The sequence below is a fragment of the Homarus americanus genome, unplaced genomic scaffold (genome assembly GCF_018991925.1).
Source record: "Homarus americanus isolate GMGI-L3 unplaced genomic scaffold, GMGI_Hamer_2.0 scaffold24694, whole genome shotgun sequence".
NCBI lineage: Eukaryota > Metazoa > Arthropoda > Malacostraca > Decapoda > Nephropidae > Homarus > Homarus americanus.
Genome location: NW_024732780.1, coordinates 164280 through 192044, shown reverse-complemented (window position 1 = coordinate 192044; position 27765 = coordinate 164280). Strand labels below are relative to the sequence as shown.

Genomic DNA, 27765 nt, shown 5'->3' with positions numbered 1-27765 from the left:
GATGACATCTAGAAGGCCTTTTATGCCAACCTAGACCGAGTGCTAATCTCTATCCCCAGAGAAGATGAGGCTGTGCTCCTTGGTGACTCCAATGCCAGAGTTGGCAGAGATGCTGACATTTGGCAGGGAGTCAAAAGGAGAAATGGACGAGGCAAGAGTAACCCCCAACGGCCAACTCCTCCTCGGCAAGTGTGCAGTGCATAACCTCACTATCACCAATACCTTGTTTAGGCAAGCCGACAAATTCAAGGGTTCTTGGCAACACCCACGATCCAAACAGTGGCATCCCATTGGCCACATTATTGTCAGAAAAAAAAGTCGCCGAGATGTCCTCATCACCCGAGCCATGTGTGGCTCGAATCACTGTGACACTGATCATCGGCTCCACAGAGCCAAGCACTCACTTCACGTCGCCCGAAAAAAGGGAAAGTAACAAGTCTCCAGAAGAGGTTTTAACACAAATGGTCTGGAGGATCCAGTAGTAATACATGCCCTCATAGAGCAACTCGAACAGGGGCTGATAAACAACCCGACAACAAACAACCCAAATCCCAGTGGAGACTGGGATATTCTCAACTCTGTCATGACAAAAACCTGCAGAGAAACTCTCGGCCAGATCGAAAGAATACACCAGGACTGGTTTGATAAAAATGACCCGAAAATCATTGTACTTTTCAATGATAAACTGACTAGCAGAACAGTCCTCAGTCTCGAACCAAAGCTGATACCTTCCACAATAAAAAAGCAGTGGCCCAGTGAGCAATTCACAATCTAAAGAACGACTGATTTAAAATTAAAGCTTGTGAAATGCATCACGTGCAGATCAATACAAGATGTGCGAATTCTTCAATTTTACTAAAACATTTTATGGGCCAATCACTCATGGCCTTGAGGTGAATGTACGTAAGACTCAAATTCTCTTTCAACCTGCCCATAGTTCAGCCACACCTTCACCATCCATCGAGCATAATGGTAATACCCTCTCTAACGTTTCCCACTATTAGTATCTCGGCTCCCACCTGTCCACCACCGCCATAGATGAAGAGATTCAACATCGAATCAGATGTGCATCTCGAGCATTTAGCAGACTCCATAACCGTGTCTTCAGCTGTAGGGAGCTGAAATTATCTACAAAGTTGCACGTACAGTATTTCGAGCAGTGGTCCTCCTCACGCTGCTATATGGCAGCGAGACATAGGTCACATACAGGAGGCACATCAAGGCACTTGAAAACTTTCAACAACGTAGTGTACATTCCATCCTCCGAGTTTGCTTGAAAGATATGAGAAAAAATGGCAGTTCTCTTGCTGACGCCAACTGTAGGAGCATCGAGGATACCATTATCCATGATCAACTATGTTGGAATGACCATGTTACCCGCATGGACGACAGTAGACTACCAAAGCAGCTACTTTACAGTCAACTAACGAATAGTAAACGTAACTCTGGCGGTCAACTGAAAAGGTTTAAGGAAGTCTTAAGACAAGCCTGAAAAAGTGCCAAATCGACCCCTTCACCTAGGAGACGATTACTCCATATCGTAACCTCACTAGAAGGTGTCAATACTTTCGAGTTATCCCGACTGCAAACTGAGGCAGAACAAGCGCCAACGCTGGAAAGTGGCTGCCGCCACCCCTCCTACACTAGATGTGGTCCTCCACAAGTGCAATATCTATGAACGACTCTTCCGGTCCCTTATCGGCCTCTTTAGTCACCTCAAAATTTAGCAACTAAGTTGACATCCTTAATAACTCATATTATTGTTTCATAGCTGAATGATCGTCTTACTCGATTCTGAGTGACAGCAAAGTAGGAAAGTAGTACGTTTGAGGGTGAATTACATGACCTTACGTGAGGTGACCTCACAAAATGTACCCACAGAGGGCGACCTCACTTACCCTGGTGACCTGATAACGATAACTTCACTAAATATGACGGTTGAAGATGACCTGATCACGAGATCTGAGGTTGACGGATTCCACAACAATTTAAATAATGAGTTACTTAATGCACAAAGGCAGAACATACAGAAAACTCAGATCAAATAACAATAACCCCAAATAGATAAATAATTATTTAAATAATATTATTGAACAAAGAAAGGCTATAGGTAGGAGAATAAATCGCGGTAAAGTTTTCCTGGGCCATAGTGGCCATAGTGTTAAGACCGAGCTAAGAAAAGCAAAGAGAAATAATGAACTGGAGGTAGCAAGGAAGGCGAAGTCAGACCCTAGGGGATTCTTCCAAATGTATCAAACTTAAACACGAGACAAGATTGAACTAATACTATCAGCTAACGGTGAGCTAATGGATAACGACAGAGAAATAAGCAATAATCTGAATAGATATTTTTCAACAGTTTTCATCACCGAAAATTTATACATGATAGTACCCACTATATACAGAGACAGTGAAGAAAATAGATTGCGTGAGATAGTAGTGACTAGTAACGATGTTATTAAGCAAATCTGGGTAGATTTGGAAAGCACAATGTGTTGTCTAATGGTTAACCCTGCGCCATATTGCATCACAAAAATGTTGACCATGTCCCATGTTGTTGATCTGACTTTCTGCCTCATTTACACACAATTGCAGGGTTTATTTTAGTTCTCTTACTATTAACAACACAACAAACATACTGTATATCATTTCTCACTGTTGATTTATTTTTTTTTATTTTTGTACCCAGTATATTTATTTATAGTCATTATTATTATTATTATTATTATTATTATTATTAGTAGTAGTAGTAGTAGTAGTAGTAGTAGTAGTAGTAGTAGTAGTAGTAGTAGTAGTAGTAGTATTAGCATTAGTATTCGTATTGTCACGTGCCTGAACGTTCGGGAACTCCCATAGCGTGAGGCATATGTTCACGCCTACATTTCACATGAGCTATTAACTTGTTAATTGTACTTATTATATTATTATTGTTCTTAGTTACTTAGGTTAATTGAGTATTTATGTATGTTATTAATATGCATCATTGTCTTACTCTGTTAAGTCAAATCAAGAGTAGTATTAATTAATTATATAAACTATCCAGCAAATATCCTGGATCACGTGATATGAGACGCTCTCCTCCACGGCGTGCCCCACGCTTTCGCAGTAGCGAAAAACCGTGGCATAGGGTAGACGTGTCCATTCGTTCTCTAGCCTTGACCCTTGTCTAGTGCCTTGTCCAGTCTTCTGCAATGCCCTAGGGGTATCAGGTATTAGTGACACGTTTAGTTAGGCCTAGGAAGGGATCCTGGTGGTAAGGAATCTCCTGTTTGATAGGAAATAACTATTTTGTAGGGATTGTTGTATGTATATATTTTGTATGTCTGTGTAATATAGTTATGTTAAGTAATATTCGTTTGGTCTAACTCCTTAACGGTTTATTTTCACCCTTCCGGCATCACTCTTATTTTAATATACAATTACTTATTCCCTTAAATTCATGTTTGCTAGTCATTACTCCCTTTAGAACATAAATTGAATTAATTAATTATCTTCCCTTTTGTGACTTACTTATTTCAACTTGTTCATACTTATTCAAGTACATTTAGTTGAGTAGGTTTTTTGTGGGGATAATTATTGCCGTATTCCCTATTTGTTCCTTTATTTGTTAATAACTTGGGGTAGGTTTCACTCCCCAAGTATAAAGGGTAGTGGGATCTCGACAAGTGGGGGCCTGTGTCCGGGAACTAACCACCATTGTTGTGTCATATCAAGTGTTGTTACTCGCCAGGTGTTGTTTCATCGCTAAGTATTTTTGGATGCAAGTTGCTGTGTTCACAGTGTTCATTTATATTGCTCCTGTTATTGCTTAAGCTACTGGTGAGTTAACCCTTATCTTGTGTACCAGGTGTTTGGTTAATCCCTTGCTGTGTTTCACAGTTGATTGCATTTTGATATTATTAATTAGCTAGCTAGTTAGCTTAGCTGCCACGGTTACTTTTTTTTCGCTACTCGATTTTGAGTTCAACATGTTTGACCTGGAAAGCTTTTTGGCTTCACCTTCAGCCGAAGTACTGAAGGGGCTTACTAAGGCAGAGTGGCAATCCCTCGCTGCTTATTATGAAGTAGAAGGCCGCTCTTCCATGAATAAGGCTAGGTTAGAAGAGGCTGTCCTCAACTACCTTATTGACAATGAAATCATAGCCCAACCGTCGGGAAATTCAGAGGAAATTGTTATACCAAGTAATTTGGCCTTACAAGTTGAACTCAAGAGACTCGAGGTGGAGCTGGAAACTCTCAAACAACGAGGTTTGGCTCAGGGTAGTAATACTTCAACATTCAGTGTAGACAAATGTCTCAACAGTGTTCCTAATTTTAATGATGAAGAACCAGACAAATTCTTCTCTCTTTTTGAGAAAATTGCCCGACTTAACAAGTGGCCTGTTTCTCAATGGTCTCAACTTATTTATAGATCTTTCTCTGGTAAAGCATTAGATGTGTTTTCTGCCCTCTCTGAGGATCAATGTCGAGACTATGCCCTTGTTAAGTCCGCGGTTTTGAGCGCTTATAAACTTGTTCCTGAAGCCTACCGGCAACAGTTCCGTAACTGCCGGAAGACTGACAAACAAACATTTGTGGAGTTCTTCAGGCAGAAACAGGTCCTTTGTCGGAGGTGGATTGAAAGTGAGTCTGCCCATGTAGAACATGACAAGCTTGTTGAACTAATCCTGCTAGAGGAGGTTAGAAAGTGTATCCCAGGCGACATTCGAGCACACTTGGATCAGAGAGGTATCTGTACCCTGGCTGATGCTGGTCCAGTGGCTGACCCTTATTCCTTAACTAATAGAAATGTAAATTCCAGGTCTTATGCTCCCATGTCCCAGTCCTTCACTTCCTTCAAGCGGCCCACACCAACATCTACACCGAGGTCCCTGCCACTTGTCATACCGACCCGACCCTCAGGTTCTGCATCATCTACCCCGGGTGAGCCCATGGTCCATGGGACAGGTGGATCTAGTCCTACTGGTGAGAGAAACTCTAGTTGCAGGTACTGTAAGAAGCCAGGACATGTCATCAGCGACTGTCTCAAGTTAAAGAAAAGAAATTCCTCTCACCAAGGATCCCCCGCTCTTTTGGTCAGGGTGGCCGAGCAATCTGAGAAATTATTGGAGCCCTGTGTCACTGCCCTCAGTCAGACTGTTGCCCTGGATGCTTCCCCCTCTTCGATGATATCAACCTTTGAACCATTTTGTTCTCCTGGTTCCTTAGCTTTGGATCAATTCAGTCAACCCATTTCTGTTAAACTCTTGAGAGACACAGGCTCAGCCTTATCTCTCATGCTATACTGGTAGCTGGGTGCTTGTGAACGGTTTGACCGGTGGGTCGCGTATTCCCCTTTGTCAAGTGTACCTGCGGTCATCCATAAAGTCAGGCTATGTCACGTTAGGAGTAGTAGATAGCTTACCTGTAGAAGGGGTCTCTCTATTGATAGGAAATGACCTCGTTGGCGACATGATGTTCCCTAATGTTGAGAACTCATCTTGTCCCACTGCCGAGAATAATACTGTGCAGTTAGAAGTAGACTTTCCAGGGTTGTTCCCTGCGTGTGCTGTGACCCGTAGCATGAGCCGCAGTACAGAGGTAGAAGAGACTAGTGAAGTTGATGAAGTTTTCCTCCAGGAGTGTGAGAAGTCCGAGGATAATCTTATCCAGCCGGACCATACTGATCTTGGTCTCAGTGAATTTTTTGAGGATTCCCCACAACCAGATAACCTCCAGATTAGTTCTGATGGAGATAGGAACCCAGATGTCACTAGATTTGGTTCCTCTCCCATCACTAGGAGTAAGTTTATTGAGCTACAAGCAGGGGATCCTGAGCTAGTAGGTTTTCTCAATAGGTCAGTTACTGAGACAGAAGCTGAGCAAGAATCAAATTGCTACTACACTAGGTCTGGTGTATTAATGCGGAAGTTCCGTCCCTCCAATTCTCCTGCCAATCACCCTTGGTTAGTTCATCATCAAGTTGTTATTCCCAAACCTTTGCGGCAGGACGTACTTAGTATCGCTCATGATGGGGTGGGTGGTCATTTAGGAGTTAGGAAGATCTATGCAAAAATTTTATCCCAGTTCTTTTGGCCTAGGATGAAGAAAGACGTCAGCTCTTACTGTCGCACTTGCCATGATTGTCAGGTAGCGGGGAAACCGAACCCCAGTGTTAAACCATTCCCTCTGCAGCCTATCCCAGTCATTGAAGAGCCCTTTAGTAAGGTGGTCATAGATTGTGTCGGTCCCTTACCTAAGACCCCTCGTGGTCATCAGTTCTTGCTAACCATTATTGATTGTGCAACCCGTTATCCTGAAGCCATTCCCTTGCGCCGCATCACAGCGAAGAATGTTATCAAAGCCTTAACCCACTTCTTCACTCAAGTAGGCCTTCCTACAGTGGTGCAGTCAGATCAGGGTTCCAACTTTACTTCACGGTTGTTTAATCAGGTAATGCAAACCCTGGGAGTCCGGCAGTTGAGGTCTTCGGCCTATCACCCTCAGTCACAGGGGGTGGTAGAGAGATTTCACCAGACACTAAAACTCATGTTGCGCACCTTCTGTCTGGAGACTGGGAAGGATTGGGACGAGGGAGTTGACCTGCATTTGTTTGCTGTTCGGGACAGTAAACAAGATTCGCTAGGATTCTCGCCCTTCCAGCTCGTCTATGGACATGAGGCGTGAGGGCCTCTTAAGGTGTTAAAAGAGTGTTGGTTGAGTGATCAGAGCGCGACGCCCTTAGCTTCATATGTGGTCCAATTCAAGGAGAAGTTGCGTCTGGATGTAGAACTTGCCCAGTCCAACTTAAGGTGTGCTCAGGTGAAAATGAAACTGCATTTTGATAAGGCCCATCAGGCAAAACCTAGAGAATTCCAAGTGGGGGAGCAGGTGTTGGCCTTCCTGCCCTTACATGATCACCCTTTTAAATCCAAATACAGTGGTCCATATGAAGTACTAGAAAAACAGGGGTCCGTGAATTATGTTATTAGCACCCATGAACGGCGTAAGAAAAAACGCCTTATCCATGTCAATCTTTTAAAGTCATATCATGTTCGTAACGAAACCCTGGGAAAAGCAGTTGCTTGTGTTGATCAATCCTTGCCAACTTGAATCATTGTGCCAGAGTGTAAGGATGATAAAGATCAGTGTTTTTCTGAAATAATGAATGGGTCTAGTGTAAAAGTGGAAAACTCGACTATCTTGGAGGACCCCAGTGCTGAGTTGTGCCATCTCACTAGTGACCAAGCCAATAATATAAAGTCTCTATTACAGGAGTATCTTATTATAGTTGGTGATTACCCACTCTCCTGTTCAGTGCTGGAGCATGACGTTGAGACCAGGGGAGCCAAGCCAATCCGACAGCGTCCCTACCGTCTTAATGCCTTCAAGCGGGAGTGTGTGCGAGCCGAGGTACAGCGTCTTCAAGAGCTAGGCCTCGTCGAACCCAGCATCAGTCCATGGGCATCCCCTGTTATTCTAGTTCCAAAGCCGAATGGGTCAATGCGGCTGTGTGTGGATTATCGCAAGGTGAATGCTGTCACTGAACCCGATGGTTATCCCTTGCCACGCATCGACGACGTGATCGACGATCTTGGACAGGCAAGGTACGTGACCAAGTTGGATCTCCTCCAGGGCTACTACCAGATAAGACTGACTGAACACTCCAGGGCCATCTCTGCTTTTGTCACTCCTGAAGGGTTGTACCAATTCACAGTCCTTCCGTTTGGTATGCGGAACGCCCCTGCAACCTTTCAACGCCTCATGAATTTCATCACGTCTGGTCTGGAAGGTGTCCGCTGTTACCTAGACGACCTCATCGTCTTCAGCAGTTCCTGGGAAGATCACATGAGTCGTCTACAAGCCCTCTTCTCCGTACTGGCTGCAAGCAAGCTGACGGTGAACCTCGTCAAAACTGAGTTCGGCCATGCCCACGTCACTTTCTTGGGGCATGTGGTCGGACAAGGGGAAGTCCAGCCTATAGCAGCCAAAATTGAGGCAATTCAACAGCATCCAGTGCCAGGCGATAAGAAGAGTGTGATGAGGTTTCTGGGTATGGCGGGGTACTACCGCCGTTTTTGTCCAAACTTCTCCTCCGTTGCCTCTCCCATGACTGACCTGCTGAGTGGCAAGAAAACCTTCAAGTGGACTACGGCTTGCCAGGAATCTTTTGAGAATCTTAAATCCCTGCTGGTAAATGCTCCTGTACTACTTGCACCTGACCTCCAGAAACAGTTCACTCTCCATGTCGACGGCAGTGAAATTGGCGCCGGTGCTGTGCTTCTGCAAGAGGGTGAGAGTGATCAAGTGCTTCATCCGCTGTGCTATTTTTCTAGAAAATTTAACAAATATCAAAGAAACTATGCCACCATTGAAAAGGAGGCTTTATCACTGATCATGGCACTAGAAAACTTCAAAGTATATATTGGCAGCACTGCTTATCCCGATCAAGTGTTCACTGATCATAACCCACTTACTTTTGTTGACAAGATGAAACATACCAACCAAAGACTTTTGAGGTGGGCTCTATCACTTCAGCCCTATAACTTGAACATTTCCCATATCCGCGGAAAAGAGAATGTGTTGGCTGATGCACTTTCTCGAGTCTGATTATTTAGAAACTATGTCTATATGCAAATTATTTTTTTGTTTTATTGTCATTGAGTACCTTGTGTTTATATTATGAATTATTTTGCTTCATATTGATTTAAACTGATTGTGTTAGTTATTACTTTCACTGTGTAGCTGTATATCCATTTTCGCTTCCAGTTAGTTGTAAGCTCACGTTTTTGGGGGAGGTGTCACGTGCCTGAGCGCTCGGGAACTCCCATAGCGTGAGGCATATGTTCACGCCTACATTTCACACAAGCTATTAACTTGTTAATTGTACTTATTATATTATTATTGTTCTTAGTTACTTAGGTTAATTGTATATTTATGTATGTTATTAATATGCATCATTGTCTTACTCTGTTAAGTCAAATCAAGAGTAGTATTAATTAATTATATAAACTATCCAGCAATTGTCCTGGATCAAGTGATATGAGACGCTCTCCTCCACGGCGTGCCCCACGCTTCCGCAGTAGCGAAAAACCGTGGCATAGGGTAGACGTGTCCATTCGTTCTCTAGCCTTGACCCTTGTCAAGTGCCTTGTCCAGTCTTCTGCAATGCCCTAGGGGTATCAGGTATTAGTGACACGTTTAGTTAGGCCTAGGAAGGGATCCTGGTGGTAAGGAATCTCCTGTTTGATAGGAAATAACTATTTTGTAGGGATTGTTGTATGTATATATTTTGTATGTCTGTGTAATATAGTTATGTTAAGTAATATTCGTTTGGTCTAACTCCTTAACGGTGTATTTTCGCCCTTCCGGCATCACTCCTATTTTAATATACAATTACTTATTCCCTTAAATTCATGTTTGCTAGTCATTACTCCCTTTAGAACATAAATTGAATTAATTAATTATCTTCCCTTTTGTGACTTACTTATTTCATCTTGTTCATACTTATTCAAGTACATTTAGTTGAGTAGGTTTTCTGTGGGGATAATTATTGCCGTGTTCCCTATTTGTTCCTTTATTTGTTAATAACTTGGGGTAGGTTTCACTCCCCAAGTATAAAGGGTAGTGGGATCGCGACAGTATTAGTATTATTATATCAACCCCGTCCTGATGTGGGCCAGTGACCTGTGCCCGGGTGGGCTAATCCTGTAAAAAAAAAGGGGGACAATCTAAATCCTAATAAGTCACCAGGTCGCGAAGAGATATTTGCCGGGGTATCTAGGCAGTGTAAGGAAGTGCTTAGTTATGCCCATAGAAAATTTGTTTAAGAAATTATTAAAAACGGATATTTTCCAGAATCCTAGAGGATAGCAAATGTGATACCGATTTTCAAAAAGGGGGATAGATCACTATCATCTAACTACCGTCCAATCAGTTTAACATTAACTGTAGGCAAATTGCAAGAAGAAATAATTTAAATCGGTATTCGAAATCACCTGGAGAAGCACACCACGTGAGGTCCCTCATAACACCATCTGTGAGGGAATTACTACACCACGTGAGGCCCCTCATAACACCATCTGCGAGGGAATTACTACACCACGCCAGGTCCCTCATAACAACATCTGAGGGAACTACTACACCACGTGAGTTCCTCCTAACACCATCTGGGAGGGAGTTACTACACAACGAGTTTGCTGTTCAATACCTACATTAATCTGTATGTTCACTGTATGTTCCTTTACCTTTCTCTAATGAAGGCTTTTGTTAAACCACCAATGTATGTAATAAGTCATTTATGTCCAATGTATATTTTCAGCCTTCGGGCTGCAGAATTTTTTCAATAAACCGTTAATTATTATTATTATTATTAAGTTGATCAATGATTCCCAACATGGCTTCACAAGTAAACGATCATATCTGACTAATCTATTAACATTCTTTTCAACTGTTTTCGAATCAGTGGATGACGGGAAAATGATGTGGTATACCTCGACTTTAGCAAAGCCTTCGATAGAGTTTCCCACAGAAGACTAATACGAAAAGTGGTATGCTCTTGGAATTGGAGGAAACATTCTAAGATGGATAAGGGCGTGGTTACAGGACAGGAAACAGAGAGTAAGCATTAACAGCACTAAATCCGATTGGGGTAACGTCACTAGTGAAGTACCCCAAGGCTTAGTACTTGGACCATTACTATTTATTATAGTGTATACATAAACGACATACAATAGCTATAAGCGTGTAATTAAATCTGACGAGAACTCTGCAAAACTACAGGAAGTTGTAAACAAATTTTTCGAATTGTGTGAAAAATGGCAGATGGAATTTAATGTGGACAAATGTAAAGTACCTAGTCTAGGAGATGTAAACAGAGAAACGAGATATCAGATAAACAACGATGTTATAGAGAAATCCGAGTTTGAGAAAGATTTAGGGGTAATGATAAGTAGGAATCTTAAACCAATTCAACAATGTGTATTTGCTCAAAACAAGACTGACAAATACTTGGGTTCAAACAAAGGAATGTTAGTTACAAGACTAACGAGGTTATCCTAAAACTATATCTTGCGTTTGTAAGGCCTCACTTGGACTTCGTGGTTCAGTTCTGGTCACCGTACTTCAGAATGGATAAAGAAACACAAGAAAGGAGAACATGAAATTCAGATATCATTCGACGATTTCCTTATTTTTACGTCAGGTTAGTAACATATTAATTCGTTGCTGATGCAGTAGAAAAGGCGATGAGGTTGGGCAGGGTTACGGCAGTGGTCCCAGGAGCTGACGATCTGGTGCGCCAGGTGCCTGTGCAAACCGTATCTAGGGAGTTCCGAAGGCCAGTGACCTGTGTATGCCTTCTTGAACACGCCACACCATAAATCTTGGGTGATTGACCAACGCCGGGAGAGTTATCGCCGCTGGCTTCAACTACAGTGCTGGCGTTGCCTTACCCGAACAAACATCAGCCTGCGACCACGTGCGCCGCACCCCCCACGCGACCTGCACAAACAATTGTGTGTAAATGAGGCAGAAAGTCAGATCAACAACATGGGACATGGTCAACATTTTTGTGATGCAATATGGCAGCAGGGTTTACCATTAGACAACACATTATGCTTTCCAAATCTACCCAGATTTGCTTAATAACATCGTTACTAGTCACTACTATCTCACGCAATCTATTTTCTTCACTGTCTCTGTATATAGTGGGTACTATCATGTTTAAATTTTCGGTGGTGAAAACTGTTGAAAACTATCTATTCAGATTATTGCTCATTTCTCTGTCGTTATCCATTAGCTCACCGTTAGCTGATAGTATTAGTTCAATCTTGTCTCGTGTTTAAGTTTGATACATTTGGAAGAATCCCTTAGAGTCTGACTTCGCCTCCCTTGCTACCTCCAGTTCATATTTCTCTTTGCTTTTCTTAGCTCGGTCTTAACCCTACTGGCCAATTAACTTATAAAAATCTCCCAGGAAAACTTTACTGCAATTTATTCTCCTACCTATAGCCTTTCTTTGTTCATTAATATTATTTAAATAATTATTTATCTATTTGGGGTCATTGTTATTTGACCTGAGTTTTCTGTATGGTATGTCCTGCCTTTGTGCATTAAGTAACTCATTATTTAAATTGTTGTGGAATTCGTCAACCTCAGATCTCGTGATCAGGTCATCTTCAACCGTCAACCGTCATATTTAGTGAAGTTATCCTTATCAGGTCACCAGGTAAAGTGAGGTCGCCCTCTGTGGGTACATTTTGTGAGGTCACCTCACGTAAGGTCATGTAATTCACCCTCAAACGTACTACTTTCCTACTTTGCTGTCACTCAGAATCGAGTAAGACGATCATTCAGCTATGAAACAATAATGTGAGTTATTAAGGATGTCAACTTAGTTGCTAAATTTTGAGGTGACTAAAGAGGCCGATAAGGGACCGGAAGAGTCGTTCATAGATATTGCACATGTGGAGGACCACATCTAGTGTAGGAGGGGTGGCGGCAGCCACTTTCCAGCGTTGGCGCTTGTTCTGCCTCAGTTTGCAGTCGGGATAACTCGAAAGTATTGACACCTTCTAGTGAGGTTACGATATGGAGGAATCGTCTCCCAGGTGAAGGGGTCGATTTGGCACTTTTTCAGGATTGTCTTAAGACTTCCTTAACCTTTTCAGTTGACCGCCAGAGTTACGTTTACTATTCGTTAGTTGACTGTAAAGTAGCTGCTTTGGTAGTCTACTATCGTCCACGCGGGTAACATGGCCATTCCAACATAGTTGATCATGGATAATGGTATTCTCGATGCTCCTACAGTTGGTGTCAGCAAGAGAACTGCCATTTTTTTCTCATATCTTCCAAGCGAACTCGGAGGCTGGAATGTACACTACTTTGTTGAAAGTTTTCAAGTGCCTTGATGTGCCTCCTGTATGTGACCTATGTCTCGCTGCCATATAGCAGCGTGAGGAGGACCACTGCTCGAAATACTGTACGTGCAACTTTGTAGATAATTTCAGCTCCCTACAGCTGAAGACACGGTTATGGAGTCTGCCAAAGGCTCGAGATACACATCTCATTCGATGTTGAATCTCTTCATCTATGGCGGTGGTGGACAGGTGGGAGCCGAGATACTAATAGTGGGAAACGTTAGAGAGGGTATTACCATTATGCTCGATGGATGGTGAAGGTGTGGCTGAACTATGGGCAGGTTGAAAGAGAATTTGAGTCTTACGTACATTCACCTCAAGGCCATGAGTGATTGGCCCATAAAATGTTTTAGTAAAATTGAAGAATTCGCACTTCTTGAATCGATCTGCACGTGTTGCACTTCACAAGCTTTAATTTTAAACCAGTCGTTCTTTAGATTGTGAATTGCTCACTGGGCCACTGCTTTTTTATTGTGGAAGGTATCAGTTTTGGTTAGAGATTGAGGACTGTTCTGCTAGTCAGTTTATCATTGAAAAGTACAATGATTTTCGGGTCATTTTCATCAAACCAGTCCTGGTGTATTCTTTCGATCTGGCCGAGGGTTTCTCTGCAGGTTTTTGTCATGACAGAGTTGAGAATATCCCAGTCTCCACTGGGATTTGGGTTGTTTGATGTCGGGTTGTTTATCAGCCCCTGTTCGAGTTGCTCTATGAGGGCATGTATTACTACTGGATCCTCCAGACCATTTGTGTTAAAACCTCTTCTGGAGACTTGTTACTTTCCCTTTTTTCGGGCGACGTGAAGTGAGTGCTTGGCTCTGTGGAGCCGATGATCAGTGTCACAGTGATCCGAGCCACACATGGCTCGGGTGATGAGGACATCTCGGCGACCTCTTTTTCTGACAATAATGTGGCCAATGGGATGCCACTGTTTGGATCGTGGGTGTTGCCAAGAACCCTTGAATTTGTCGGCTTGCCTAAACAAGGTATTGGTGATAGTGAGGTTGTGCACTGCACACTTGCCGAGGAGGAGTTGGCCGTTGGGGGTTACTCTTGCCTTGTCCATTTCTCCCTTTGACTCCCTGCCAAATATCAGTATCTCTGCCAACTCTGGCATTGGAGTCACCAAGGAGCACAGCCTCATCTTCTCTGGGGATAGAGATTAGCACTCGGTCTAGGTTGGCATAAAAGGCCTCCTAGATGTCATCCTCTGCATTCAGTGTTGGGGCGAATGCATTGCTGAAGAAGGCATGGCGTGAGTGATTCAGCGGGACTCGGAGTGTCATGAGGCGCTCGTTGATCCCAACAGACAATTCAGTTTGCTTATGTAGGATGCATTGGCGGATGGCAAAGCCAACTCCATAAATGCGGTTTCTCTCGGCAGCAGGCTTACCCTTCCAAATGATGGAATTGCCAGACCCTCATCTGGGAGCCGGGTCTCACTAATTCCACAAGGGCAGTTCTTCTTTCAGGACGCTCATTTGTACTAGTATCCAGAAGGGTCCTGACATTCCATATAGCGACAATAAAAGGTTGTATAGTTTTTTTTTGTATCTGTAATTATGATTGTGTTTTCGACCGCATAAGAATGACCTTACTGGATGCGGTTGCCAGTCAGGTTGGTTCTTTACCCAGGCTTTTTTTTTACTGGAATTAGCCCGCGCGGGCACAGGTAATCGACCCACAACGTGGCCTAGGGGGCGAAAAAATGAGAGTAAAAAGAAATTAAGAACGAAAAGAAAAAGTTTATATTAATATACACTTCGGCTTTGCCGGAAAACCAGCTCTTTGAAGTGAAACAGATTGCATGAGTATGGAAACACAGAAGAAGGCAGAGCATTCTACAGTTTGGCTGTGTGAGGAAAGAAGGATGTACTATAACAGGTTATTCTGGTGCGACTGACATCCACAAAAAATGGTGGGAACCACGAGCAAGACGAGTGTTAGGAGCCCACGGCTTTGCCGGCGTGTGTTGAAGGCTATGTTTAGGGCACCTTTTCTAGCCCCCTCCCCTTGTGGAGTGAGCAGAGTGGGTCCTCAATAGAGCTGCTCAGTCGCATAGACAGAACCGGATTGCTCTGCTGCCTTGATCCCAGTGCATAAATGACCATTTTATCTATGTCGCCCATATGCAGAGTTGTGACTAGAGACTCCCGGCAGTCATCTCTGCCTGTCCCCGTCTCTAGTCGTCCGTCGCCATAGGACTGATGGGGGTAATGGGGGTATTGATGATGATGATGAGAAGTATGATGAGGTGGATGGTGCCTGTGCGTGGAGTTGATTTATTTGGGTTAGGAAGGAGCGCAGACTGCAACCACACATCTTGGCTATCCCTTATCCTGATCCAGTGGTGCAAGTGTTGCAACGACTGGGGAATGGGAGAGTTGGAATGGACTGCCGATAGCCCAGTTTCTTGGGTTTCTCCTTAGTAGACCTATCCATCATGCATTGCCTTCATCAGCCGGTGGAGTCGTTGGGCCCCATGTTGGTCACTTCTTCTGCCTACAGTATACCGCCGTTGGGATCTCTTTGGAGCTCTGTAAGCATGTCCACCTGATGCGGGGCTCCACCGCTGACTCTCGTTCGGGGTTTATTCCCATAACCGCATATCTACCAAGGTTAATCTGCGAGGCATCGGGGGAGTAGGTGGTAGGTGCCAGGACGTGTCCACATGCCAGTGGGCTTGTGCGCCATCCCTCTGGGGCCCACTGCTGCTCCGAGATCCCCTGCTGGTCTAGGCTGGACCCACGAGGCACCCAGTTATCGTGTGTTTCCACAAGGAGTCACAGCAGGTGTCTTGATAAGTTAAAGGTAAATGTTGCATTGAAGCTGTGTTGCATTGAAGCTGAGTTGTGTTGAAGGTAAGTGTTGTATTGAAGCTAAGTGTTGTGTTGATGGTAAGTGTTGTATTTAAGGTAAGTGTTTTGTTGAAGGCAAGTGTTGCATATAAGGTAAATGTTGTGTTGAATGTAAGTGTTGTGTTGAAGGTAAGTGTTGTGTTGATGGTAAAGAGTTGTGTTAAAGGTCGGTGTTGTTTTGAAAGTTAGTGTTGTGTTGAAGGTAAGTGTTGTAGCGAAGGTAAGTGTTGGAGGTAAGTGCTGTGTTGATGTAAATGTTATGTTGAAGGTAAGTGTCGTCATCAAGGTCGGAGGGAGTGTGTTGAAGGGGTAAGTGTTGTGTTGAAGGTAAGTGTTGTTTTGAAAGTAATTGTTGTGTTGAATGTTAGTGTTGTGTTGAAGGTAAGTTTTGAATTGAAGATGAGATGAAGTATATTAAAGGAAAGTGTTGTGATGAAGGTAAGTGTTGAATTGAAAATGAGATGAAGTATATTAAAGTAAAGTGTTGTGTTGGAGGTAAGTGTTGTGGTGAAGGTAAGTGTTGGAGGTATGTGTTGTGTTTATGGTAAATGCTATGTTGAAGGTAAGTCTTGTGTTGAAGGTATAATGTTGTGTTTAAGGTAAGTGTTGTGTTGAAGGTGACACGAAGTGTATTTAAGGGAAATGTTGTGTTGAAGGTAAGTGTTGTGTTGTAGGTGAGATGAAGTGTATTAAAGGAGAGTGTTTTGTTGAAGGTAAGTGTCGTGATGAAAGTAAGTGTTGTGTTGAAGGTGGCATGTAGTGTATTAAAGAAAAGTGCTATGTTGAAGGTAACTGTTGTGTTGAAGGTAAAATAAAGTGTATTAATGGAAAGCGCTGTGTTGATGGTAAGTGTTGTGTTGAAGGAAGGTGCTATGTTGAAGGTGATATGAAGTGTATTACAGGAAAGTGTTGTGTTGACGGTAAGTTTTATGTTGAAGGTAAATGTTGTTTTCAAAGTAAGTGTTGTGTTGAATGTTAGTGTTGTGTTGAAGGTAAGTGTTGTGTTGATGGTAAGCCTTTTGTTGAAGGTTAGTGTTGTGTTGAAGGTAAGTGTTGTGTTAAAGGTAAGTTTTGTAGTGAAGGTAAGTGTTGTAGTGAAGGTAAGTGTTGTATTGATGGTAAATGTTATGTTGAGTTTAAGTGTTGTGTTGAAGGTAAGTGTCGTGTTGATGGTAAGCAGTGTGTTGAAAATAAGTGTTGTGGTGAAGGTAAGTGTTGGAGGTATGTGTTGTGTTTATGGTAAATGCTATGTTGAAGGTAAGTCTTGTGTTGAAGGTATAATGTTGTGTTAAAGGTAAATGTTGTGTTTAAGGTAAGTGTTGTGTTGAAGGTGACACGAAGTGTATTTAAGGGAAATGTTGTGTTGAAGGTAAGTGTTGTGTTGTAGGTGAGATGAAGTGTATTAAAGGAGAGTGTTTTGTTGAAGGTAAGTGTCGTGTTGAAAGTAAGTGTTGTGTTGAAGGTGGCATGTAGTGTATTAAAGAAAAGTGCTATGTTGAAGGTAACTGTTGTGTTGAAGGTAAAATAAAGTGTATTAATGGAAAGCGCTGTGTTGATGGTAAGTGTTGTGTTGAAGGAAGGTGCTATGTTGAAGGTGATATGAAGTGTATTACAGGAAAGTGTTGTGTTGACGGTAAGTTTTATGTTGAAGGTAAATGTTGTTTTCAAAGTAAGTGTTGTGTTGAATGTTAGTGTTGTGTTGAAGGTAAGTGTTGTGTTGATGGTAAGCCTTTTGTTGAAGGTTAGTGTTGTGTTGAAGGTAAGTGTTGTGTTAAAGGTAAGTTTTGTAGTGAAGGTAAGTGTTGTAGTGAAGGTAAGTGTTGTATTGATGGTAAATGTTATGTTGAGTTTAAGTGTTGTGTTGAAGGTAAGTGTCGTGTTGATGGTAAGCAGTGTGTTGAAAATAAGTGTTGTGTTGAAGGTAAGCGACGTGTTGAAGGTAGATGTTGTGTTGATGTTAAGTGTTATGTTGAAGATCAGTGTTATGTTAAAGGTAAGTGTCGTGTTGAAGATAAGTGCTGTGTTGATGGTAAGTGTTGTGTTGAGGGTAAGAGTTGTGTTGTAGGTAAGTGTTGTTTTGATTGGAAGTGTTATGTTGAAGATAGGTGTTGAATTGAACGTAAGTCTTGTGTTGGGTTGAAGGTGGGATGAAATGTATTTAAGGAAAGTGTTGTGTTGAATGAAAGTGTTGTGTTGAAGGTGAGAAGAAAGTTTATTAAAGGAAAGTGCTGTGTTGGAGGAAAGATAAGTGTGTTGATGATAAGTGTTGCAGTATAGGAAGATCTTGTGTTGAAGGTAGGTGTTGTGTTGACGGTAAGTTCTTATGTTGAAGTTAACTGTTGTGTTGAAGGTAAGTGTTGTGTTTATGGTAAATGCTGTGTTGAAGATAAGTGTTGTGTTGAAGGTAAGTATAGTGTTAATGGTAAGTGTTGTGTTGATGGTAAGTGTTATGTTGAAGATACGTGTTATTTTGAAGGTGAGATGAAGTGTATTAATTGAAGGTGTTGTATTGAAGGTGAGATGAAGTATATCTAAGGAAAGTGTTTTGTGGCAGGTGAGATAAAGTATATTAAATGAAAGTGTTCTGTTGAAGTTAAGTGTTTATTATTATTATTATTATTATTATTATTATTATTATTATTATTATTATTATTATTATGATTATGATTATGATTATGATTATGATTATGATTATGATTATGATTATGATTATGATTATTATGATTATGATTATGATTATGATTATGATTATGATTATTATTATTATTATTATTATTATTATTATTATTATTATTATTATTATTATTATTATTATTATTATTATTATTATTATTATTATTATTATTATTATTATTATTATTATTATTATTATTATTATTATTATTATTATTATTATTATTATTATTATTATTATTATTAATAATACAATTTCGCCCCCCAGGCCCAGATGTGGTTCAGTGACTTGTGCCAGGGTGGGCTGATCCCCGAAAAAAAAAAAATGTGTTAAAGGTGAGATGGGGTGTACTACGGGAAAGTGTTATTACGGAGTGTATTTCGGAGTTTATTACGGGAAAGTGAAGGTAAATGTCGTAATCAAGATCAGAAGGAGTGTGTTGAAGAAGGTAAGTGTTGTGTTGAAAGTAAAGAGTAAAATTGAAGGCAAGTGTTGTTTTGAAAGTTAGTGCTGTGTTAAAGGTAAGTATTGTGTTTAATTTAAGCGTTGTTTTGAAGGTAAGTGTTGTTTTGAAAGTAAGTGTTATGTTGAAGGTGAGTGTTGTGTTGAAGATGAAATGAAGTGTAATAAAGGAAAGCGTTGTGTTAAATATAAGTGTTGTGGTGAAGGTAAGTGTTTGAGGTAAGTGTTGTGTTGATGGTAAATGTTATGTTGAAGGTAAGTGTTGTGTTGAAGGTAAGTGTTGTGTTGAAGGTAATTGTTGTGGTGAAGGTAAGTGGTAAGTTGTATTGATTGTAAATATTATGTTGAAGGTAAGTGTTGTGTTGATGGTAAGTATTTTGTTGAGGGTAAGAGGTGTGTTGAAGGTAAAAGGGAGTGTGTTGAAGGTAAGTGTTGTGTTGATGTTATGTTTTATGTTGAAGATAAGTGTTATGTTGAACGTAAGTGTTGCCTTGAAGTTAAGTTTGGTGTTGAAGGTGAGATGAAGTTTATTAAAGGAAAGTGTTGTGTAGAAGGAAAGATAAGTGCGTTGATGATAAGAGTTGCGTTGATGGTAAGTCTTGTGATAAAGATAAGTGTTGTATTGATGGTACGAGCTTATGTTGAAGGTAAGTGTTGTGTTGAAGGTAAGTGCTGTGTTGATGGTAATTGCTGTGTTGAAGATAAGTGTTATGTTAAAGGTAAGTGTTGAGTTGATGGTATGTGTTGTGTTGGTGGTAAGTGTTGAGTTCATGGTAAGTGTTATGTTGAAGATATGTGCTATATTGAAGGTAAATGTGGTGTTGAAGGTAAGTGTGGTGTTGAAGGTAAGTGTTGTGTTGTAAGTAAGTGTTGTGTTAAAGGATGAGATGAAGTGTATTTAAGGAAAGTGTTGTGTTGACGGTAAGTGTTGTGTTGGCGGTAAGTGTTATGTTGAAAGTGGGATAAAGTGTATTAAAGAAAAGTGTTGCGTTGAAGGTAAGCACTGTGTTGAAGGTAAGTGTTGTGTTGAAGGTGGGATGAAGTGTATTAATGGAAAGTGTTGTGTTAACGGTAAATCTTGTGTGAAGGTGAGTTGAAGAACATTTAAGGAAAGTGTTGTGTTGCACGTAAGTGTTGTTTTGAAGGTGATGATGTGTTTTAAAGGAAAGTGTTGTGTTGAATGTAAGTGTTGTGTTGAAGGTGAGATGAAGTGTATTGAAGGAAAGTTTAGTGTTGAAGGTAAGTGTTGTGTTGATGGTAAGTGTTGCGTTGATAGTAAATATTATGTTGAAGGCAAGTGTTCTGTTGAAGGTAAGTGTTGTGTTGAAGGTAAGTGCTGTGGTGAAGGTAAGTGTTGTGGTGAAGGTAAGTGTTGTGGTGAAGGTAAGTGTTGTATTGATGGTAAATGTTATGTTGAAGATAAGTATTGTGTTGAAGGTAAGTGTTGTGTTGAAGGTAAGTTTTGTTTTGATGGTAAGTGTTTTGTTGAAGTTAAGCGTTCTGTTAAAGGTAAGTGTTATATTGAAGCTGAGATGAAGTGTATTAAAGGAAAGTGTTTTAGTAATGTAAGTGTTGTGTCGAAGGTGAGATGAAGTGTATTAAAGGAAAGTGTTGTGTTGAAGGTAAGTGTTGTGTTGAAGGTGAAATGAAGTGTATTAAAGGAAAGTGTTGTGTTGAAGGTGAGATGAAGTGTATTAAAGGAAAGTGTTGTGTTGAAGGTAAGTGTTGTGTTGAAGGTGAAATGAAGTGTATTAAAGGAAAGTGTTGTGTTGCGGGGAAGTGTTATGCTGAAGGTAGGGCGGAGTGTATTAAAGGAAGTGTTGTGTTGATGGTAAATGTCGTGATCAAGGTCAGAGGGAGTGTGTTGAAGTAAGTAAGTGTTGTGTTGAAGGTAAAAGGGAGTGTGTTGAAGATAAGTTTTAAGTATATGTGAAGTAGCGGTAGTGAGGTAGATCTATTAGTGGTTGTTGTATGACATTCCTACCATTACCTACGGTAAATTGGTGACCGTGAGGAATGACTACGACCACAGCGGAACATGTGATTTGCACTAAAGGTAGTGTGTGCACATTTTGTCTGATATTCTGTAGTGTTCGTGCAGCACTTAAGCTAAGAAGTGAAGCTCCCAAGAATTACAAAGCTCGAAATGTTTGCCTGGCTTACACTGTCAATGAGCGCCTTATCTAGAACATGTGATACCCTGCTAGCACTGTAAATCACCACACAGTTTGCTGAATTATTTGTACTATCCTAAATCTGGACAAGAGTGTGAAGATAGTAGAACGTTCTGGGAAATTTCCTAAAACAAACTTATTTTCCAATCAAAAACTATCAAGTTTATCTTCAGTTTGAGATTCGTCCGAGAGTTACAAAGTAACTCTCGAAGTAGAGAGACAGAGGCCAGATGTTCAAAGATTCGTATGAGAACACATCTTATTACTGAGTGATTTTTAAGCTACAACACAAAGGCAGAGGCGTAAATGACGACGAAACTACGCTGAGTTTCTGTATTTCTTTTATTCTAAATTAAAAAAAAATAGCATGCAAATGTTTGAGAATCGAGATTGCTACCTGTGGGTGGAAGATTAGGAACGAGTGTGAGGTGGAAGGTGAGGAGCGAGTGTGGATAGACGGTGAGTGACGAGTGTGGATGGAAGGTGAGGGACGAGTGTGGGTGGAAGGTGAGGGACGAGTGTGGATGGAAGGTGAGGGACAAGTATGGGTGGAAAGTGAATGATAGTTGTGATGGAAGAGTGTGGACGGAATTAAGTAATAGCGCTGAAGCCGTGAAATAGAGTGTGGACGTGAACTCTCTGATCTGTGAAAAGAAAATGAAAAAGACACTGCGAGACAGCCACAGAAATGCGAGACAAGAGATAGTATATATATATATATATATATATATATATATATATATATATATATATATATATATATATATATATATATATATATATATATATATATATATATATATCTTCAAGGGTGAGTACAGACTAAGGAGAAGTACGTAACAAGGTATATATATATACTGAGGAGGGTGAGATCAAGTCCACAATGATCAGGTATTAGGGTAATGACCCTACTAATCTTCAAAAAGCACAGCAGCAATCGGTAGTCAGGTCAGACGGAAAGATGACCCAACCTTCTCACCTGGTTACAAATCTTCTTAATTACGAAATTATCCAGTTTGTACATACCATTACTCAAATTCATGTTGACTGATTCGGTATGTTTAATGAGAGTAGATTCTATAATGTTCCTACTGTCAATTGAATTACGAGGTAATATTGAGGAGTGTCACGTGCCTGAGCGCTCGGGAACTCCCATAGCGTGAGGCATATGTTCACGCCTACATTTCATACAAGCTATTAATAAATTGTTAATTGTACTTATTATATTATTATTGTTCTTAGTTACTTAGGTTAATTGTATATTTATGTATGTAATTTATATGCATCATTGTCTTACTCTGTTAAGTCAACTCAAGAGTAATATTAATTAATTATATAAAATATCCAGCAAATGTCCTGAATCACGTGATATGAGACAATCTCCTCCCCGCGTGGGCACGCTTCCGCAGTAGCGAAAAACCGTGGCATAGGTTAGACGTGTCCATTCGTTCTCTAGCCTTGACCCTTGTCTAGTGCTTTATCCAGTCTTCTACAATGCCCTAGGGGTATCAGGTATTAGTGACACGTTTAGTTAGGCCTAGGAAGGGATCCTGGTGGTAAGGTATCTCCTGTTTGGTAGGGATAATCATTTTGTAGTGATTGTTGTATATATATATTTCGTATGTCTTGTGTAATATAGTAATGTTAAGTAATATTTGTTTGGTCTAACTCCTTACAGCATATTTTCGCCCTTCCGGCATCACTCTTATTTTATTATACACTTACTTATTCCCTTAAATTCATGTTTGCTAGTCATTACTCCCTTTAGAACATAAATTGAATTAATTAATTATCTTCCCTTTTATGATTCACTTATTTCAACTGTTCTTACTTTTTCAAGTACATTTAGTTGAGTAGGTTTTTGGTGAGGATAATTATTGCCGTGTTCCTTTATTTGTTAATAACTTGGGGTAGGATTCACTCCACAAGTATAAAGGGTAGTGGGATCGCGACAGGAGGCATTATCCCAGTCAATGCAATGCTTATTATCCCTCAAATGAACAAATAGAGCATTGGATTCCTGGCCTGTCCTAACACTATATTTATGTTGTTTAAGTCTAGTTACAAGATCTTTACCTGTCTGGCCTAAGTAAAACATATTACATGCCTTGCAAGGAACCTTATAAATGCAGCCACCTGTATTGTTGGGGGAGTTCTTGATTAACATTTGTTTAACAGTGCATGAGTTTTTAAATGCCACATTGACGTTTCTTTACAACTAAAAACCTGGATCTCATTTTCCTTTGTATATATATACATATATATACCTTGTTATGTACTTCTCCTTAGTCTGTACTCACCCCTGAAGATGTGAATTACACGAAAGTGCTTGGGAACTTCGTGTTTTCTTTTTCCTTGTGGTTATAAGCATATATATACATATATATATATATATATATATATATATATATATATATATATATATATATATATATATATATATATATATATATATATATATATATATATATATATATCATGTAGATCCATGTAGATCCACAATGAAAACGTGGATAAGATAAATCTTGATAAATGGGAAAAAACGAGCACCTTAGACGAAAGCTAAGGTGCCCGTTGTTTCATTGTGTGATTTTGATATATATATATATATATATATATATATATATATATATATATATATATATATATATATATATATATATATATATATATATATATATATATATATATATATATATATATATATATATATATATATATATATATATATATATATATATATATATATTAGTGGTTTCATATTTTTGCCTGACTTGACATAACTTGTTACATGGCCCATTTTCCCATTTTTATAAGCTCTTTTTTTCGTGTGCAGTGGAGGTTATGTGTGGATTAGTGGAATAAGTGAATCCTATGTTATTGACCTGACCTGATGTTTTGTAAGCCTCTCTCAGTCCCTATAAATTCACTTGCCTCTGAAGATGTCTTGAATTAAGACGAAAGCTAAGGTGTTGCATTGTTTCCCTTTTTCTTCTGTGGTTATATATATATATATATATATATATATATATATATATATATATATATATATATATATATATATATATATATATATATATATATATATATATATATATATATATATGTATATGTGTGTGTGTGTGTAACCGGTCGGAATTACTGGACTTTAATTTCTCACTTGACTTGGGGTTTATTAAAGATTATTAGATGGTAATTGCAGTGAAAGCGCCCCTTTGAGAGAAATCCCGAACAAGCACAAGACAACTTAAATTTACGAAACAAAATGAATTGTCCGTGACCCGTAGAAGGATAGCGTCTGTGACTGGGATGAATGAGACACACTGTAAAATTTACACTTATATTCCCTCCAACACTACAAATACAATCAAATAATGGTACACCAATATGCGCACCTCTTAACCTGAACTTAAAATACTACTCTGGGGAATAAAAGTTATACATGATGTTGAAATTATGAGAACCTCAGGCAATGCCTCATTAGAGGACAATAAGTTTAAAGTATTAAGAAATGTTGCTTGCACACATGAACCAGGCTTTAAGGGCTTTCAACAAAATATCAATCACTGAGAAAATGGTATTAAAAAAATAAGAAATTAATAAATCTACAATGAATAGGCCTTAAGGGCACTCACCAAAATTATGTCCAGCACCGAGAAAATGGAATAAAAAAATCAGAACTTATTAACTCCACCCTGAATAGGCCTTCAGGGCGCTCAACAAAATTATTTTACCCCAACAGATACACACCTCCTAACCTAACTTAAACACTACTCTGGGGAACAAAGGTTATACCGGAGATTGAGATTATAAAGAAATATTAAATGCACACAGCATACGTTAGTAACTGAAAAAATAGTATTAACTACACACAAAAACATTGTCATTATTATTAAGAAGTTACTGAGTCCACCAATACCCGTGAACCATGCTTCCTAACCTAGCACACACACAGATTCCACCTGCAGTCCGTAGTGGTTTAAGGGACAACCAACAGGCACCCGTAGTTTAAGGCCCAAATCAGCCTTTCTCCACCTTGGAAAGTGTACCTCTAAGCTCCACTGACTCTTGGTCCCAGTGTGGGACCCTGTATCACTCAGCTGGCTTCACTTTACCCCCAGTACATCCATGAAGCGGAAGGGAGTGAGCCAATCAGACCTTGTACAGTTGAGAGAAGCTTTAGCTTCCCGTTAGCAAAAGGGTTTCACTAAGCTGCTTGAGACATGTGGTATTGTGAGCCGAGGTAGAGGAGAGCTGATGACCCCAACGATCATCCCGTCGTTAGCTGGGCACCCAGACGGCTAGATTCACTCAAGAGATCCTTTGCTACCCAGCTAAACAGTGACAGGCCTACACTGATCGATTCAACGGCGACAATCGCCAATTCTCAATCATCAACGGCAGTCTCAAACGGCAGTCAATCTCTCGCAGTCAAGTGGGTTCTGACGGAAACCCTGAAATTAACTCACTGTTAGCTCTTGATAACTTTATCACTGCCCTATCTAACTGAGATCGAATGAGACTTACTTGTTATACTGCAATAGCGCAACACAGGTGACTAGGCCACGTGACTATTTCTGTGGACGGACGCGCAGGGACGTCTTGTTGGTCAGATCGTGAAATGACTGAGGACTAGCCAGCCTCGTGTCCTCTCAAGGCGTTAGCTTAGGCCTACGTGACATATTTTCCGCCTAACTAATAACTTTCTTGGGACACCCGTAACATTATTCAGACTGATAAACGATCTATCATTGCTTTTAATTTAATAACTGATATTTAGTTTCATAATTCGCCTCCATATTAAATCGGTAAATTACATTAAGTATCACATAGGCCTAGTTCCACAAACTCTCGCTACGTGCAGAGCGCGGTCTTCCCTCGGACGACCTTGAACTCATCTCTCCATATATATATATATATATATATATATATATATATATATATATATATATATATATATATATATATATATATATATATATATATATATATATATTATATATTATATATTGTCACGGCCACTACTCAATAACCTTCCTCTTTCAGCCGTGCTCCAACTCCTAGGCCCATTAATCAGACTCAATGTTTTGAAATAACGGCTGTGGTTAACAGGCCAGGAGATGTAGACACTCCTTGCTACCTCTGGCTAATAGTTAATACAAACACAGTGAGAAAACATCCAAGAAAAACTATTATTTATACTGTGCAAATTGGATTTGTACTGATAAATACTAATTTCTAACAATTAACAACTAATATAGTCACAATAAAACAGAGAGTACAGACATTTACACTGCATGGCCTTGTGGCCCAACTGATTTAGTAAATATTATCAATCTTAATCTCACAATAAGGCCCTTCCTCCATTCACAGAAGTATCACTTAGTATTCACCCTAAATGCTGGGAAATAAATTAATAACAAAATGTAGGATATACAATGGATGAAACAAGATTACAACCACCTTGAATTCACCCCTGGAGTATAGACCATCACCCATTAAACAACAATACATCTTTTCCAATTAGAATATTTACTTAAAACTTTTTTGTAAAAGTATCGTATAAGTACATAATATTATATGATTGAAAAATACTAGCAATTACATTGAACCAATATAATTCACACACAAATACACAAAATAAACTAATTTCAAAGGACATACATCTTCTTACATCTATCATAGAAAACCAAACTGCTCTTACAACGGTGACTGATAGGAAAGAATATACGGCATTAGGTCTTAGTATATTACGGGTATGTAAATACATAGCAATATGTAACAATATATATATATATATATATATATATATATATATATTTCATTTTTAGTCCATATAACACGCGGTCTTTGAACATATAATCAACGACCTCAGTAGCCAGGACTCGAACCCTTGACCTAATGCATGGGACCAGGGAATGCTACCGACTATACCACAAGAGCACTAAAAGCAGTTCTAGACTATGTGATATTTCACACAAAGCCTGTTCATCGAACTGATGGCGCCGTGAACCTCTCATTGGGAACTGCCCATGCTTCTTATGTGGGAGTCAATAGCATTTTACCGAATCCAGCTGGTATGAAACACGAGGTACCATATATACTTCATTTTTAGTCCATATAACACGCGGACTTTGAACATATAATCAACGACCTCACCAGCCAGGACTCGAACCCTTGACCTAATGCATGGGACCAGGGAATGCTACCGACTATACCACAAGAGCACTAAAAGCAGTTCTAGACTATGTGATATTTCACACAAAGCCTGTTCATCGAGCTGATGGTGCCGTGAACCTCTCATGTGTGTGTGTGTGTGTGTGTGTGTGTTACTCGAGCATCATTCATACCAAACAGGGAGGTACTACCGCCTGGGAAAATATTGGAAACATAATGTATTGTCTAATGGTAAACCCTGCTGCCATATGGCATCACGAAAATTGTGACCAAGTCCCAGATTGCTGATTTGACATTCTGCCTCATTTACACACAATTGCAGGGTCACAATTGTTTCTCTTGCTATTGACAACAAAACATACATATATTGTTTCTCACTTTTGATATTTTTTTTATTTTTTTATTTCTTTATGGTTCTTTATTATTATTATCATTATTATTATTATTACAGTTGCTTGGCTGAACACGAACCCATCATGTACAGTTCATGTCCACTGACCAGCCATTTAGGGCCTAGCTAA

General features: G+C 39.9%; 1 protein-coding gene across 1 annotated transcript in view; it reads right to left on the bottom strand.

Moving 5' to 3' along the window:
- LOC121868940 (protein FAM200A-like) overlaps positions 1–27765 on the bottom strand; it is a 98628-nt gene that overhangs the window by 70364 nt on the left and 499 nt on the right. The window lies entirely within an intron of this gene.